Source organism: Papaver somniferum, unplaced genomic scaffold (assembly GCF_003573695.1).
Source record: "Papaver somniferum cultivar HN1 unplaced genomic scaffold, ASM357369v1 unplaced-scaffold_122, whole genome shotgun sequence".
NCBI lineage: Eukaryota > Viridiplantae > Streptophyta > Magnoliopsida > Ranunculales > Papaveraceae > Papaver > Papaver somniferum.
In genome coordinates this window covers 182687-200090 of record NW_020621270.1, presented here as the reverse complement: position 1 = coordinate 200090, position 17404 = coordinate 182687, and positions in this window count along the sequence as shown.

Sequence of the window (17404 nt, the reverse complement as noted above, 5' to 3'; positions counted from 1 at the left end):
ATATTGACAAAGTTAGGCATCAAACGCGAAAGTGTACCATTTTATAGGCACCAAACTCAAAATATCCCTTCTAATAATGAACTTCTAATCTTTTAAAAAGGTCATAGATTACCTATAATAAAACATGGGAAGAAGGAGATAAGGTTTGCAACCGTTAATAACTTCTCAACGATTATGAGATCTTCTTTAAGCTAGATAATCATTGCAAAATTTGAATAAAATACCATAAACACAAATGACTCAAGGAAGTCCGCAGGCTTCGTTAGATGTCGGAACTCTATGATCAAGACCAAATCATGAAACAGAAAGACCCCCCTTTAATAGAAAATTTTCAGAAAAAATATTCCCTGCACAAATTACATGTCTAGAGGCTTGAGAGTCGTGACTTCGTTAGAAGTCTAAATCCTTTTTTTAAAACCAAACTATAAACTAGATAAACTCATTTTTATTATAAAATTTTCTAAAAATTGATTGTGGTAAATAATAATACATTTAAAGGCTCTACATGTTATCCAAATTGCAAATCTACGTATGTTGATTCCAAAAAGAAAGAGGGAAGTCATCCTTAACATTGAAAATAAGGATAAAACACCAATTGCTAAGTGTCAAAATTCTAAAAATTTTCCAGTATACTGTGGGGAACTGAAATACAGAGGTAACATAAAAAGAATGAGGTCATTCCCACTTCGTACGAAGAAGTTATGAGCAAAATAGTCGAAAAAGAGATTACACAAACCCTTGGGGGACAAAGAGAGTTATATAAGTAGACAATATTTATAATAAGGGGTATGTTGAGTTTGGTGCCTATAAAATGGCACACCTTTGCCTTTGGTACCTAACTTTTTCGGAATTTGTGTTTGGTGTGGGTCCCAATCAAGCAGTTCACTTAACAGATGACTGGTGGACCGTTCACAAGCTGTGTTGGAGCACAACTTGTTGCTCGGGCCCCCGCCAACTTTTGTAAATAAATACGTGACTTTGTGAATAATTGTTTATACAATCATTATTTAATTTAACTAGTTCACTAACACGGACCACGGTAGAGAAATCTCTCTAGATCATTTTCCAAACACGTTACGAGCGTTTCAAAGAAATAAGGATGACTTATCTGACTGCCATGATAACTATGGATTTACATAAAATGGAAACAAATTTAATTAATACAATAATGATTAATTTGAAAAATAAATAGGGTCATTTACATGGATTCATTTTTTCAATACAATAATGGTTAGTTTGAAGGTTTAAGGAAACGATTATTGGGGTTTACATGAGAGATAGATTTTGGATGATTTACCGGTAAACAATGAAGGGAGCTATGCTTATACTTTGGATTTAATTTTGTGTAAACAGGTGGTCATATGAGAAAATAACAGTAGCTCATTGTATGATTTGAGATTAGCAATGAAAGAAGATGGCAATGGTATTAAGAGTGGAACCTAAAACCTCGTGAATGAAAATCAACAACTCTCATTTCTCAAACATGGAGTATGTAGAAGATAGGGCGCAGTTAGTGAATAAAACGCAGGTTAGAATTTTATTAGACATTTCACATTTTTAACTCTAAATTGGATGGTCAACACGGTCAATCAACTCCAATTCGTTGACTGGGCACCAAACTTTGATATTGACAAAGTTAGGCACCAAACGCGAAAGTGTACCATTTTATAGGTACCAAACTCGAAATATCCCTTCTAATGATGAACTTCTAATCTCTTAAAAATGTCATAGATTACCTATAATAAAACATGGAAAGAAGGAGATAAGGTATGCAACCGTTAATAACTTCTCAACAATTATGGGATCTTCTTTAAGCTTGATAATCATTGCAAAATTTGAATAAAATACCATAAAAACAAATGACTCAAGGAAGTCCGCAAGATTCGTTAGATGTCGGAACTCTATGATCAAGACCAAATCATGAAACACTAAGACTACCCTTTAATAGAAAATTTTCAGAAAAAATATTTCCTGCACAAATTACATGTCTAGAGGCTTGAGAGTCGAAAAAAGCTTGCATTTTGGATGCATTGACTCAAGGAAGTCCAGTGACTTCGTTAGAAGTCGAAATCCTTTTTTTAAAACCAAATTGTAAACTAGATAAACTCATTTTTATTATAAAATTTTCTAAAAAATGATTTTGGTAAAAAATAATACATTTAAAGGCTCTACATGTTATCCAAATTGCATTTCTACGTATGTTGATTCCAAAAATAAAGAGGGAAGTCATCCTTTACATTGAAAATAAGATTCAAACACCGAATCCTAAACTTTTTCCTGTATACTGTGGGGAACTGAAAGACAGAGGTGACAGAAAAAGAATGAGGTCATTCCCACTTCGTATGAAGAAGTTATGAGAAAAATAGTCGAAAAAGAGATTACACAAAACCTTGGGGGACAAAGAGAGTTATATAAGTAGACAATATTTATAATAAGGGGTATTTTGAGTTTGGTGCATATAAAATGAAACACCTTTTCCGTTGGTACCTAACTTTGTCGGAATTTCCCTCTTCAAAGTTTATGATAACATGTACCATTGATTATTCCCTCTTTATTTTTGGAATCAACATACGTAGATTTGCAATTTAGATAACATGTAGAGCCTTTAAATGTATTATTATTTACCACAATCATTTTTTAGAAAATTTTATAATAAAAATGAGTTTATCTAGAGTATAGGTTGGTTTTAAAAAAAGGATTTCGACTTCTAACGAAGTCACTGGACTTCCTTGAGTCAATGCATCCAAAATGCAAGATTTTTTCGACTCTCAAGCCTCCAGACATGTAATTTGTGCAGGGAATATTTTTTCTGAAAATTTTCTATTAAAGGGGAGTCTTTCTGTTTCATGATTTGGTCTTGATCATAGAGTTCCGATATCTAACGAAGCCTGCGGACTTCCTTGAGTCATTTGTGTTTATGGTATTTTATTCAAATTTTGCAATGGTTATCTAGCTTAAAGAAGATCCCATAATCGTTCAGAAGTTATTAACGGTTGCAAACCTTATCTCCTTCTTCCCATGTTTTATTATAGGTAATATATGACCTTTTTAAAAGATTAGAAGTTCATTATTAGAAGGGATATTTTGAGTTTGGTGCCTATAAAATGGTACACTTTCGCGTTTGATGCCTAACTTTGTCAATATCTGAATTTGGTGCCCAGTCAACGAATTGGCGTTGATTGACCGTGTTGACCATCCAATTTAGAGTTAAAAATGTGAAATGTCTAATAAAATTCTAACCTCCGTTTTATTCACTAACTGCGCCCTATCTTCTACATACTCCATGTTTGAGAAATGAGAGTTGTTGATTTTCATTCACGAGGTTTTAGGTTCCACTCTTAATACCATTGCCATCTTCTTTCATTGCTAATCTCAAATCATACAATGAGCTACTGTTATTTTCTCATATGACCACCTGTTTACACAAAATTAAATCCAAAGTATAAGCATAGCTCCCTTCATTGTTTACCGGTAAATCATCCAAAATCTATCTCTCATGTAAACCCCAATAATCGTTTCCTTAAACCTTCAAACTAACCATTATTGTATTGAAAAAATGAATCCATGTAAATGACCCTATTTATTTTTCAAATTAATCATTATTGTATTAATTAAATTTGTTTCCATTTTATGTAAATCCATAGTTATCATGGCAGTCAGATAAGTCAGCCTTATTTCTCCGGAACGCTCGTAACGTGTTTGGAAAATGATCTAGAGAGATTTCTCTACCGTGGTCCGTGTTAGTGAACTAGTTAAATTAAATAATGATTGTTTAAACAATTATTCACAAAGTCACGTATTTATTTACAAAAGTTGGCGGGGGCCCGAGCAACAAGTTGTGCTCCAACACAGCTTGTGAACGGTCCACCAGTCATCTGTTAAGTGAACTGCTTGATTGGGACCCACACCAAACACAAATTCCGAAAAAGTTAGGTACCAAAGGCAAAGGTGTGCCATTTTATAGGCACCAAACTCAACATACCCCTTATTATAAATATTGTCTACTTATATAACTCTCTTTGTCCCCCAAGGGTTTGTGTAATCTCTTTTTCGACTATTTTGCTCATAACTTCTTCGTACGAAGTGGGAATGACCTCATTCTTTTTCTGTTACCTCTGTATTTCAGTTCCCCACAGTATACCGGAAATTTTTTAGAATTTTGACACTTAGAAATTGGTGTTTTATCCTTATTTTCAATGTTAAGGATGACTTCCCTCTTTCTTTTTGGAATCAACATACGTAGATTTGCAATTTGGATAACATGTAGAGCCTTTAAATGTATTATTATTTACCACAATCATTTTTTAGAAAATTTTATAATAAAAATGAGTTTATCTAGTTTATAGTTTGGTTTTAAAAAAAGGATTTAGACTTCTAACGAAGTCACTGGACTTCCTTGAGTCAATGCATCCAAATTGCAAGCTTTTTTCGACTCTCAAGCCTCTAGACATGTAATTTGTGCATGGAATATTTTTTCTGAAAATTTTCTATTAAAGGGGGGTCTTTCTGTTTCATGATTTGGTCTTGATCATAGAGTTCCGACATCTAACGAAGCCTGCGGACTTCCTTGAGTCATTTGTGTTTATGGTATTTTATTCAAATTTTGCAATGATTATCTAGCTTAAAGAAGATCTCATAATCGTTGAGAAGTTATTAACGGTTGCAAACCTTATCTCCTTCTTCCCATGTTTTATTATAGGTAATCTATGACCTTTTTAAAAGATTAGAAGTTCATTATTAGAAGGGATATTTCGAGTTTGGTGCCTATAAAATGGTACACTTTCGCGTTTGGTGCCTAACTTTGTCAATATCTGAGTTTGGTGCCCAGTCAATGAATTGGCGTTGATTGACCGTGTTGACCATCCAGTTCAGAGTTAAAAATGTGAAATGTCAAAGAAAATTCTAAACTCCGTTTTATTCACTAACTGCGCCTTATCTTCTACATACTCCATGTTTGAGAAATGAGAGTTGTTGATTTTCATTCACGGGGTTTTAGGTTCCACTCTGAATACCATTGCCATCTTCTTTCATTGGTAATCTCAAATCATACACTGAGCTACTGTTATTTTCTCATATGATCACCTGTTTACAAAAAATTAAATCCAATGTATAAGCATAGCTCCCATCATTGTTTACCGGTAAATCATCCAAAATCTAACTCTCATGTAAACCCCAATAATCGTTTCCTTAAACCTTCAAACTAACCATTTTTGTATTGAATAAATGAATCCATGTAAATGACCCTATTCATTTTTCAAATTAATGATTATTGTATTAATTAAATTTGTTTCCATTTTATGTAAATCCATAGTTATCATGGCAGTCAGATAAGTCATCCTTATTTCTCTGGAACGCTCGTAACGTGTTTGGAAAATGATCTAGAGATATTTCCCTACCGTGGTCCATGTTAGTGAACTAGTTAAATTAAATAATGATTGTTTAAACAATTATTCACAAAGAAACGTATTTACTTACAAAATTTGGCGGGGGGCCGAGCAAAAAATTGTGCTCCAACACAGCTTGTGAACGGTCCACCAGTCATCCGTTAAGTCAACTGCTTGGTTGGGACCCACACCAAATCAAATTCCGACAAAGTTAGGTACCAAAGGAAAAGGTGTGCCATTTTTTAGGCACCAAACTCAAAATACCCCTTATTATAAATATTGTCTACTTATATAACTCTCTTTGTCCCCCAAAGTTTTGTGTAATCTCTTTTTCGACTATTTTGCTCATAACTTCATACGAAGTGGGAATGACCTCATTCTTTTTCTGTCACCTCTGTCTTTCAGTTCCCCACAGTATACAGGAAAAACTTTAGGATTCGGTGTTTGAACCTTATTTTCAATGTAAAGGATGACTTCCCTCTTTATTTTTGGAATCAACATACGTAGAAATGCAATTTGGATAACATGTAGAGCCTTTAAATGTATTATTTTTAACCAAAATCATTTTTTAGAAAATTTTATAATAAAAATGAGTTTATCTAGTTTACAATTTGGTTTTAAAAAAAGGATTTCGACTTCTAACGAAGTCACTGGACTTCCTTGAGTCAATGCATCCAAAATGCAAGCTTTTTTCGACTCTCAAGCCTCTAGACATGTAATTTGTGCAGGAAATATTTTTTTTGAAAATTTTCTATTAAAGGGGAGTCTTAGTGTTTCATGATTTGGTCTTGATCATAGAGTTCCGACATCTAATGAATCCTGCGGACTTCCTTGAGTCATTTGTGTTTATGGTATTTTATTCAAATTTTGCAATGATTATCAAGCTTAAAGAAGATCCCATAATTGTTGAGAAGTTATTAACGGTTGCATACCTTATCTCCTTCTTTCCATGTTTTATTATAGGTAATCTATGACCTTTTTATGAGATTAGAAGTTCATTATTAGAAGGGATATTTCGAGTTTGGTGCCTATAAAATGGTACACTTTCGTGTTTGGTGCCTAACTTTGTCAATATCTGAGTTTGGTGCCCAGTCAACGAATTGGAGTTGATTGACCGTGTTGACCATCCAATTTAGAGATTAAAATGTGAAATATCTAAGACAATTCTAAACTCCGTTTTATTCACTAACTGCGCCTTATCTTCTACATACTCCATGTTTGAGAAATGAGAGTTGTTGTTTTTCATTCACGAGGTTTTAGGTTCCACTCTTAATACCATTGATATCTTCTTTCATTGCTAATCTCAAATCATACACTGAGCTACTATTATTTTCTCATATGACCACCTGTTTACACAAAATTAAATCCAAAGTATAAGCATAGCTCCCTTCATTGTTTACCGGTAAATCATCCAAAATCTATCTCTCGTGTAAACCCCAATAATCGTTTCCTTAAACCTTCAAACTAACCATTATTGTATTGAACAAATGAATCCATGTAAATGACCATATTCATTTTTCAAATTAATCATTATTGTATTAGTTAAATTTTTTTCCATTTTATGTAAAATCCATATTTATCATGGCAGTCAGATAAGTCAGCCTTATTTCTCTGGATCGCTCGTAACGTGTTTCGAAAATGATCTAGAGATATTTCCCTACCGTGGTCCGTGTTAGTGAACTAGTTAAATTAAATAATGATTGTTTAAAAAATTATTCACAAAGACACGTATTTATTTACAAAAGTTGGTGGGGGGCCGAGCAACAAGTTGTGCTCCAACACAGCTTGTGAACGGTCCACCAGTCATCCGTTAAGTCAACTGCTTGGTTGGGACCCAAACCAAACTCAAATTCCGACAAATTTATGTACCAAAGGAAAAGGTGTGCCATTTTATAGGCACCAAACTCAAAATACCCCTTATTATAAATATTGTATACTTATATAACTCTCTTTGTCCCCCAAGGGTTTGTGTAATCTCTTTTTCGACTATTTTGCTCATAACTTCTTCATACGAAGTGGGAATGACCTCAATTTTTTTCTGTTACCTCTGTCTTTCAGTTCCCCACAGTATACAGGAAAACTTTTAGGATTTGGACGCTTAGCAATTGGTGTTTGAACCTTATTTTTAATGTAAAGGATGACTTCCCTCTTTATTTTTGGAATCAACATACGTAAAAATGCAATTTGGATAACATGTAGAGCCTTTAAATGTATTATTTTTTACCAAAATCATTTTTTAGAAAATTTTATAATAAAAATGAGTTTATCTAGTTTATAGTTTGGTTTTAAAAAAAGGATTTCGACTTCTAACGAAGTCACTGGACTTCCTTGAGTCAATGCATCCAAAATGCAAGCTTTTTTCGACTCTCAATCCTCTAGACATGTAATTTGTGCAGGAAATATTTTTTCTGATAATTTTGTATGAATGGGGAGTCTTTCTGTTTCATGATTTGGTCTTGATCATTGAGTTCCGACATCTAACGAATCCTGCGGACTTCCTTGAGTCATTTGTGTTTATGGTATTTTATTCAAATTTTGCCATGATTATCTAGCTTAAAGAAGATCCCATAATCGTTGAGAAGTTATTAACGGTTGCAAACCTTATCTCCTTCTTTCCATGTTTTATTATGGGTAATCTATGACCTTCTTAAGAGATTAGAAGTTTATTATTAGAATGGATATTTCGAGTTTGGTGCCTATAAAATGGTACACTTTCGCGTTTGGTGCCTAACTTTTTCAATATCTGAGTTTGGTGCCCAGTCAATGAATTGGCGTTGATTGACCGTGTTGACCATCCAGTTTAGAGTTAAAAATGTGAAATGTCAAAGAAAATTCTAAACTCCGTTTTATTCACTAACTGGGCCTTATCTTCTACATACTCCATGTTTTAGAAATGAGAGTTGTTGATTTTCATTCACGGGGTTTTAGGTTCCACTCTGAATACCATTGCCATCTTCTTTCATTGCTAATCTCAAATCATACACTGAGCTACTGTTATTTTCTCATATGATCACCTGTTTACAAAAAATTAAATCCAAAGTATAAGCATAGCTCCCTTCATTGTTTACCGGTAAATCATCCAAAATCTAACTCTCATGTAAACCCCAATAATCGTTTCCTTAAACCTTCAAACTAACCATTATTGTATTGAACAAATGAATCCATGTAAATGACCCTATTAATTTTTCAAATTAATGATTATTGTATTAATTAAATTTGTTTCCATTTTATGTAAATCCATAGTTATCATGGCAGTCAGATAAGTTAGCCTTATTTCTCTGGAACGCTCGTAACGTGTTTGGAAAATGATATAGAGATATTTCCCTACCGTGGTCCGTGTTAGTGAACTAGTCAAATTAAATAATGATTGTTTAAACAATTATTCACAAAGAAACGTATTTACTTACAAAATTTGGCGGGGGGCCGAGCAACAAGTTGTGCTCCAACACAGCTTGTGAACGGTCCACCAGTCATCCGTTAAGTCAACTGCTTGGTTGGGATCCACACCAAATCAAATTCCGACAAAGTTAGGTACCAAAGGAAAAGGTGTGCCATTTTATAGGCACCAAACTCAAAATACCCCTTATTATAAATATTGTCTACTTATATAACTCTCTTTGTCCCCCAAGGTTTTGTGTAATCTCTTTTTTGACTATTTTGCTCATAACTTCTTCATACGATGTGGGAATGACCTCATTCTTTTTCTGCTACCTCTGTCTTTCAGTTCCCTACAGTATACAGGAAAAATTTTAGGATACGGTGTTTCAACCTTATTTTCAATGTAAAGGATGACTTCCCTCTTTATTTTTGGAATCAACATACGTACAAATGCAATTTGGATAACATGTAGATCCTTTAAATGTATTATTTTTTACCACAATCATTTTTTAGAAAATTTTATAATAAAAATGAGTTTATCTAGTTTAGAATTTGGTTTTAAAAAAAGGATTTCGACTTCTAACGAAGTCACTGGACTTCCTTGAGTCAATGCATCCAAAATGCAAGCTTTTTTCGACTCTCAAGCCTCTAGATATGTAATTTGTGCAGGAAATATTTTTTCTGAAAATTTTCTATTAAATGGGAGTCTTAGTGTTTCATGATTTGGTCTTGATCATAGAGTTCCTACATCTAATGAATCCTGCGGACTTCCTTGAGTCATTTGTGTTTATGGTATTTTATTCAAATTTTGCAATGATTATCAAGCTTAAAGAAGATCCCATAATTGTTGAGAAGTTATTAACGGTTGCAAACCTTATCTCCTTCTTTCCATGTTTTATTATAGGTAATCTATGACCTTTTTAAGAGATTAGAAGTTCATTATTAGAAGGGATATTTCGAGTTTGGTGCCTATAAAATGGTACACTTTCGCGTTTGGTGCCTAACTTTGTCAATATCTGAGTTTGGTGCCCAGTCAACGAATTGGCGTTGATTGACCGTGTTGACCATCCAATTTAGAGTTAAAAATGTGAAATATCTAAGATAATTCTAAACTCCGTTTTATTCACTAACTGCGCCTTATCTTCTACATACTCCATGTTTGAGAAATGAGAGTTGTTGATTTTCATTCACGAGGTTTTAGGTTCCACTCTTAAAACCATTGATATCTTCTTTCATTGCTAATCTCAAATCATACACTGAGCTACTGTTATTTTCTCATATGACCACCTGTTTACACAAAATTAAATCCAAAGTATAAGCATAGCTCCCTTCATTGTTTACCGGTAAATCATCCAAAATCTATCTCTCATGTAAACCCCAATAATCGTTTCCTTAAACCTTCAAACTAACCATTATTGTATTGAACAAATGAATCCATATAAATGACCCTATTCATTTTTCAAATTAATCATTATTGTATTAGTTAAATTTGTTTCCATTTTATGTAAATCCATATTTATCATGGCAGTCAGATAAGTCAGTCTTATTTCTCTGGATCGCTCGTAACGTGTTTCGAAAATGATCTAGAGAGAATTCCCTACCGTGGTCCATGTTAGTGAACTAGTTAAATTAAATAATAATTGTTTTAACAATTATTCACAAAGACACGTATTTATTTACAAAAGTTGGCGGGGGGCCGAGCAACAAGTTGTGCTCCAACACAGCTTGTGAACGGTCCACCTGTCATCCGTTAAGTCAACAGCTTGGTTGGGACCCACACCAAACTCAAATTCCGACAAAGTTAGGTACCAAAGGAAAAGGTGTGCCATTTTATAGGCACCAAACTCAAAATACCCCTTATTATAAATATTGTCTACTTATATAACTCTCTTTGTCCCCCAAGGTTTTGTGTAATCTCTTTTTCGACTATTTTGCTCATAACTTCTTCATACGAAGTGGGAATGACCTCATTCTTTTTATGTTACCTCTGTCTTTCAGTTCCCCAAAGTATACAGGAAAATATTTAGGATTTGGATGCTTAGCAATTGGTGTTTCATCCTTATTTTCAATGTAAAGGATGACTTCCCTCTTTATTTTTGGAATCAACATACGTAAAAATGCAATTTGGATAACATGTAGATCCTTTAAATGTATTATTTTTTACCACAATCATTTTTTAGAAAATTTTATAATAAAAATGAGTTTATCTAGTTTATAGTTTGGTTTTAAAAAAAGGATTTCGACTTCTAACGAAGTCACTGGACTTCCCTGAGTCAATGCATCCAAAATGCAAGCTTTTTTCGACTCTCAAGCCTCTAGACATGTAATTTGTGCAGGAAATATTTTTTTTGAAAATTTTCTATGAATGGGGAGTCTTTCTGTTTCATGATTTGATCTTGATCATAGAGTTCCGACATCTAACGAATCCTGCGGACTTCCTTGAGTCATTTGTGTTTATGGTATTTTATTCAAATTTTGCAATGATTATCTAGCTTAAAGAAGATCCCATAATCGTTGAGAAGTTATTAACGGTTGCAAACCTTATCTCCTTCTTTCCATGTTTTATTATAGGTAATCTATGACCTTTTTAAGAGATTAGAAGTTTATTATTAGAAGGGATATTTCGAATTTGGTGCCTATAAAATGGTACACTTTCGCGTGTATGCCTAACTTTGTCAATATCTGAGTTTGGTGCCCAGTCAATGGATTGGCGTTGATTGACCGTGTTGACCATCCAATTTAGATTTAAAAATGTGAAATGTCAAAGAAAATTATAAACTCCGTTTTATTCACTAACTGCGCCTTATCTTCTACATACTCCATGTTTGAGAAATGAGAGTTGTTGATTTTCATTCACAGGGTTTTAGGTTCCACTCTGAATACCATTGCCATCTTCTTTCATTGCTAATCTCAAATCATACACTGAGCTACTGTTATTTTCTCATATGATCACCTGTTTACAAAAAATTAAATCCAAAGTATAAGCATAGCTCCCTTCATTGTTTACCGGTAAATCATCCAAAATCTAACTCTCATGTAAACCCCAATAATAGTTTCCTTAAACCTTCAAACTAACCATTATTGTATTGAACAAATGAATCCATGTAAATGACCCTATTAATTTTTCAAATTAATGATTATTGTATTAATTAAATTTGTTTCCATTTTATGTAAATCCATAGTTATCATGGCAGTCAGATAAGTCAGCCTTATTTCTCTAGAACGCTCGTAACGTGTTTGGAAAATGATCTTGAGATATTTCCCTACCGTGGTCCGTGTTAGTGAACTAGTCAAATTAAATAATGATTGTTTAAACAATTATTCACAAAGAAACGTATTTACTTACAAAATTTGGCGGGGGGCCGAGCAATAAGTTGTGCACCAACACAGCTTGTGAACAGTCCACCAGTCATCCGTTAAGTCAACTGCTTGGTTGGGATCCACACGAAATCAAATTCCGACAAAGTTAGGTACCAAAGGAAAAGGTGTGCCATTTTATAGGCACCAAACTCAAAATACCCCTTATTATAAATATTGTCTACTTATATAACTCTCTTTGTCCCCCAAGGTTTTGTGTAATCTCTTTTTCGACTATTTTGCTCATAACTTCTTCATACGAAGTGGGAATGACCTCATTCTTTTTCTGTTACCTCTGTCTTTCAGTTCCCAACAGTATACAGGAAAAATTTTAGGATACGGTGTTTCAACCTTATTTTCAATGTAAAGGATGACTTCCCTCTTTATTTTTGGAATCAACATACGTAGAAATGCAATTTGGATAACATGTAGAGCCTTTAAATGTATTATTATTTACCACAATCATATTTTAGAAAATTTTATAATAAAAATGAGTTTATCTAGTTTAGAATTTGGTTTAAAAAAAAGGATTTCGACTTCTAACGAAGTCACTGGACTTCCTTGAGTCAATGCATCCAAAATGCAAGCTTTTTTCGACTCTCAAGCCTTTAGACATGTAATTTGTGCAGGAAATATTTTTTCTGAAAATTTTCTATTAAATGGGAGTCTTAGTGTTTCATGATTTGGTATTGATCATAGAGTTCCTACATCTAATGAATCCTGCGGACTTCCTTGAGTCATTTGTGTTTATGGTATTTTATTCAAATTTTGCAATGATTATCAAGCTGAAAGAAGATCCCATAATTGTTGAGAAGTTATTAACGGTTGCAAACCTTATCTCCTTCTTTCCATGTTTTATTATAGGTAATCTATGACCTTTTTAAGAGATTAGAAGTTCATTATTAGAAGGGATATTTCGAGTTTGGTGCCTATAAAATGGTACACTTTCGCGTTTGGTGCCTAACTTTGTCAATATCTGAGTTTGGTGCCCAGTCAACGAATTGGCGTTGATTGACCGTGTTGACCATCCAATTTAGAGTTAAAAATGTGAAATATCTAAGATAATTCTAAACTCCATTTTATTCACTAACTGCGCCTTATCTTCTACATACTCCATGTTTGAGAAATGAGAGTTGTTGATTTTCATTCACGAGGTTTTAGGTTCCACTCTTAATACCATTGATATCTTCTTTCATTGCTAATCTCAAATCATACACTGAGCTACTGTTATTTTCTCATATGACCACCTGTTTACACAAAATTAAATCCAAAGTATAAGCATAGCTCCCTTCATTGTTTACCGGTAAATCATCCAAAATCTATCTCTCATGTAAACCCCAATAATCGTTTCCTTAAACCTTCAAACTAACCATTATTGTATTGAACAAATGAATCCATATAAATGACCCTATTCATTTTTCAAATTAATCATTATTTTATTAGTTAAATTTGTTTCCATTTTATGTAAATCCATATTTATCATGGCAGTCAGATAAGTCAGCCTTATTTCTCTGGATCGCTCGTAACATGTTTCGAAAATGATCTAGAGAGAATTCCCTACCGTGGTCCATGTTAGTGAACTAGTTAAATTAAATAATGATTGTTTAAACAATTATTCACAAAGACACGTATTTATTTACAAAAGTTTGTGGGGGGCCGAGCAACAAGTTGTGCTCCAACACAGCTTGTGAACGGTCCACCAGTCATCCGTTAAGTCAACTGCTTGGTTGGGACCCACACCAAATTCAAATTCCGACAAAGTTAGGTACCAAAAGAAAAGGTGTGCCATTTTATAGGCACCAAACTCAAAATACACCTTATTATAAATATTGTCTACTTATATAACTCTCTTTGTCCCCCAAGGGTTTGTGTAATCTCTTTTTCGACTATTTTGCTCATAACTTCTTCATACGAAGTAGGAATGACCTCATTCTTTTTCTGTTACCTCTGTCTTTCAGTTCCCCACAGTATACAGGAAAACTTTTAGGATTTGGACACTTAGCAATTAGTGTTTCATTCTTATTTTCAATGTAAAGGATGACTTCCCTCTTTATTTTTGGAATTAACATACGTAGAAATGCAATTTGGATAACATATAGAGCCTTTAAATATATTATTTTTTACTACAATCATTTTTTAGAAAATTTTATAACAAAAATGAGTTTACTAGTTTATAGTTTGGTTTTAAAAAAAGGATTTCGACTTCTTACAAAGTCACTGGACTTCCTTGAGTCAATGCATCCAAAATGGAAGATTTTTTCGACTCTCAAACCTCTAGACATGTAATTTGTGCAGGAAATATTTTTTCTGAAAATTTTCTATTAAAGGGGAGTCTTTCTTTTTCATGATTTGGTCTTGATCATAGAGTTCCGACATCTAACGAAGCCTTCGGACTTCCTTGAGTCATTTGTGTTTATGGTATTTTATTCAAATTTTGCGATGATTATCTAGCTTAAAGAAGATCCCATAATCGTTGAGAAGTTATTAACTGTTGCAAACCTTATATCCTTCTTTCCATGTTTTATTATAGGTAATTTATGACCTTTTTAAAAGATTAGAAGTTCATTATTATAAGGGGTATTTCGAGTTTGGTGCCTATAAAATGGTACACTTTCGCGTTTGGTGCCTAACTTTGTCAATATCTGAGTTTGGTGCCCAGTCAACAAATTGGCGTTGATTGACCATGTTGACTGATAGATGCATTTATGTGTCTAATATAGCTCAATTGTATATATTGTTAGTGCTTGAATTTGTACTTATTTGGTTATTTTATTTATTTGTAGGTGTTTTTAGAAGAATAAGGATTTGCGGCGAAATTGGCTGGAAATGCGGCATTTGGACCTCCGTTGATAAAGTACCAGAAACGCCCCAGAAGTGTACCGGAAGTACACCAGGAATATCCCGGAGGAACCCCGAAAAAGTGCGGAAAAATGTCCTAGAAGAATTGTTATACGGACCCTTGATTTTGGATAAGGGGTAACCTAAATACTAAGGGGTAATCCATTTCCAGGCAGCTGCTAAAGGGAGAACAGAACTGGATAGGGGGCATCTCTTCTTCACGGTTTGAAACAGAAAATTGGCGGGAAGAAGAGTTTATCAACTGTTTAAATTTCGTTCAGATTTCGAATTAGTTTTGGTATGATTAAAGGGCTGGAAATTTTTTGGCTTACTACATGGACTTAAAGAAAGCTAATGGAGGTAATTTGAAGGGCCAGAAGTGGCTGGATAATCCGTGAGAAGCGTATGGAGATAAAACAGTGAGACGGGAAGAGTTTGGCCCTGTTTGAATCGAATTGGGATTCCCAGCGTGGCTAGGTTGTGGATATACACTCCTAGAGTCTCTACTATATCTAACTAGGAGTTTGGGAGAAGTTGGAAACCTACAGAAGCCGCGTAGGATCGACAGACGTGTAGAAAAGAAGAAAAACATAACTTGGCAGCGAAGAAAAAAAAGAGAAGATTTTCTCAAGATTCGATTACTCTTTTGTGTATAAATAGGAAGCTTAAGGTTCCTAGAAGTTTATCAAGAGGTTTGGGGTCTAAAGGAGGGCTCAGAATCAAACAGAAGCGATCGAGAGAAGTTAGCAGTTCTGTTGCTGCTACTGCGGAAGGAAGAGGAGAGCGTGAAGAACACACTCTTCAGGGCAGACTTATTTTTGAAGCAAAACAGCGACAAATTCTGTCAACTATCGTTGTTCGCTTAGGCAACAACCACTTCTTTTCTTCTTTTCTTTTTGTAACGGAGCAGCAGTGACTTCGCAACAGTAACTTCTGTTGCGAGTTTGCTGTTGCATTGCTTACTTAATTATCAACTTTTGGAGCTTTGAACATGTATTTTGAGCAAGTGATTAATATGAGAAGCTAAAAACCTTAGCCAAGGCGACGGAGGAAGCCATTGTTTCATGAAAAGTGGTATAATTCTATTTTATTTATTTATTGCAATATTATTTACATGATTATTTGCATAGAACTTAAAAGAATAATTCATTTTTATTGAATTGTTGTGAGTCGTTTTGATGGAGCATGCTTACTTTTAATGCTTTTGATGTTTCATGCTTGGTGATTACAATTATTACTTCAAAAATCTATCATAGGCAAATATTAGAATCACTTTAAAAAGAAAACTTGTATGAATATTGACTAGAATTTATCACTCGATTGATCAATGGTGGAATCCAGAGTCTTGGTATGTTCTTATTATTTTTGAAACACTCTTATTTAATTTTCTAAAATCCTTCACAAGTTCGAGAGAACGACAACTTTCTTTACAACTATTACAAACACATCAATTTTTGGCGCCGCCGACACGGACTTGTTTTTTTTAGGGTTTTAGAGTATTTTTTTTAGTTTTTCTTTTAGTTTTTTTATTTTTATTTTTATTATTATTAATTTTGTTCTCTTTTACTCGTTTATTTTTGTTTACTTTCAGACTTGGAGTGGAGCTAAGGAAAAGATAAAGTGCTGAAAAGAAAAGCGAAGCCAAGGAAGGAAAGCGAAGAAAAAAGGAGTGAAGAAGAAGTTTTGTAAATAGATATTTGATTTTTAGAAGTTGTATTAGGGTTTCTTTATTCTTTTGTAATTTTTCTTTTCTTTTGGACATTTTTGGACATTATTATTTTTAAACCCTAAGGAAGGGTTAAATTAAATACAAACTGTGTGCAGGGAAGGACGACGATTACGATATCGTCTCGGCCCCTCGGGTTCGTACATGAAATAGGATTCATGGCCCGAGTCGACTTCATCGGTTCTTCGCCCGTCTGGTACGGGAGGTAAAATTCTAATCACCCGTGAATCCCCTGTCAGCGGGTTTACTGTCTGCCTTAAGGTGATTCATTGTTTGAGGACGAACCGGACTGTTTTTATATTCCTAGTAAAGGGCAAGGCCTGGCCCAAACAAGATAAGGGTTCGGATTTCATCACCGTTCCCTTCTTGCCCGTTTTAGGAGAACAAAACCTAACGCGAACCCAATCTTTAAAATCTGATTAGAAAGAGACCTATAAGGTATCGAGCTTGTTAGGAAATTTTTTCGAAGGATATTGGTTACCTTTTAATCAATTTCAAAGGTCATGATGACTTCTGGGAGTTGAAACAAGCCGCCTTGTAACGCCGGTGAGGCCTTGGGTATCAAAGCTCCATTCAGCTTCCCTCGCCTCAGTTTCATCTCACATTAGCTCGGATTGATCCAGAGGGGTTGCTAAAACTGTAACGAATTCCCCTTCGAGAGATAGAAGCTAGTCTAGAAACAATCTAACTGGAGCCATCATGATTTTTGTTTGCTAGAAAT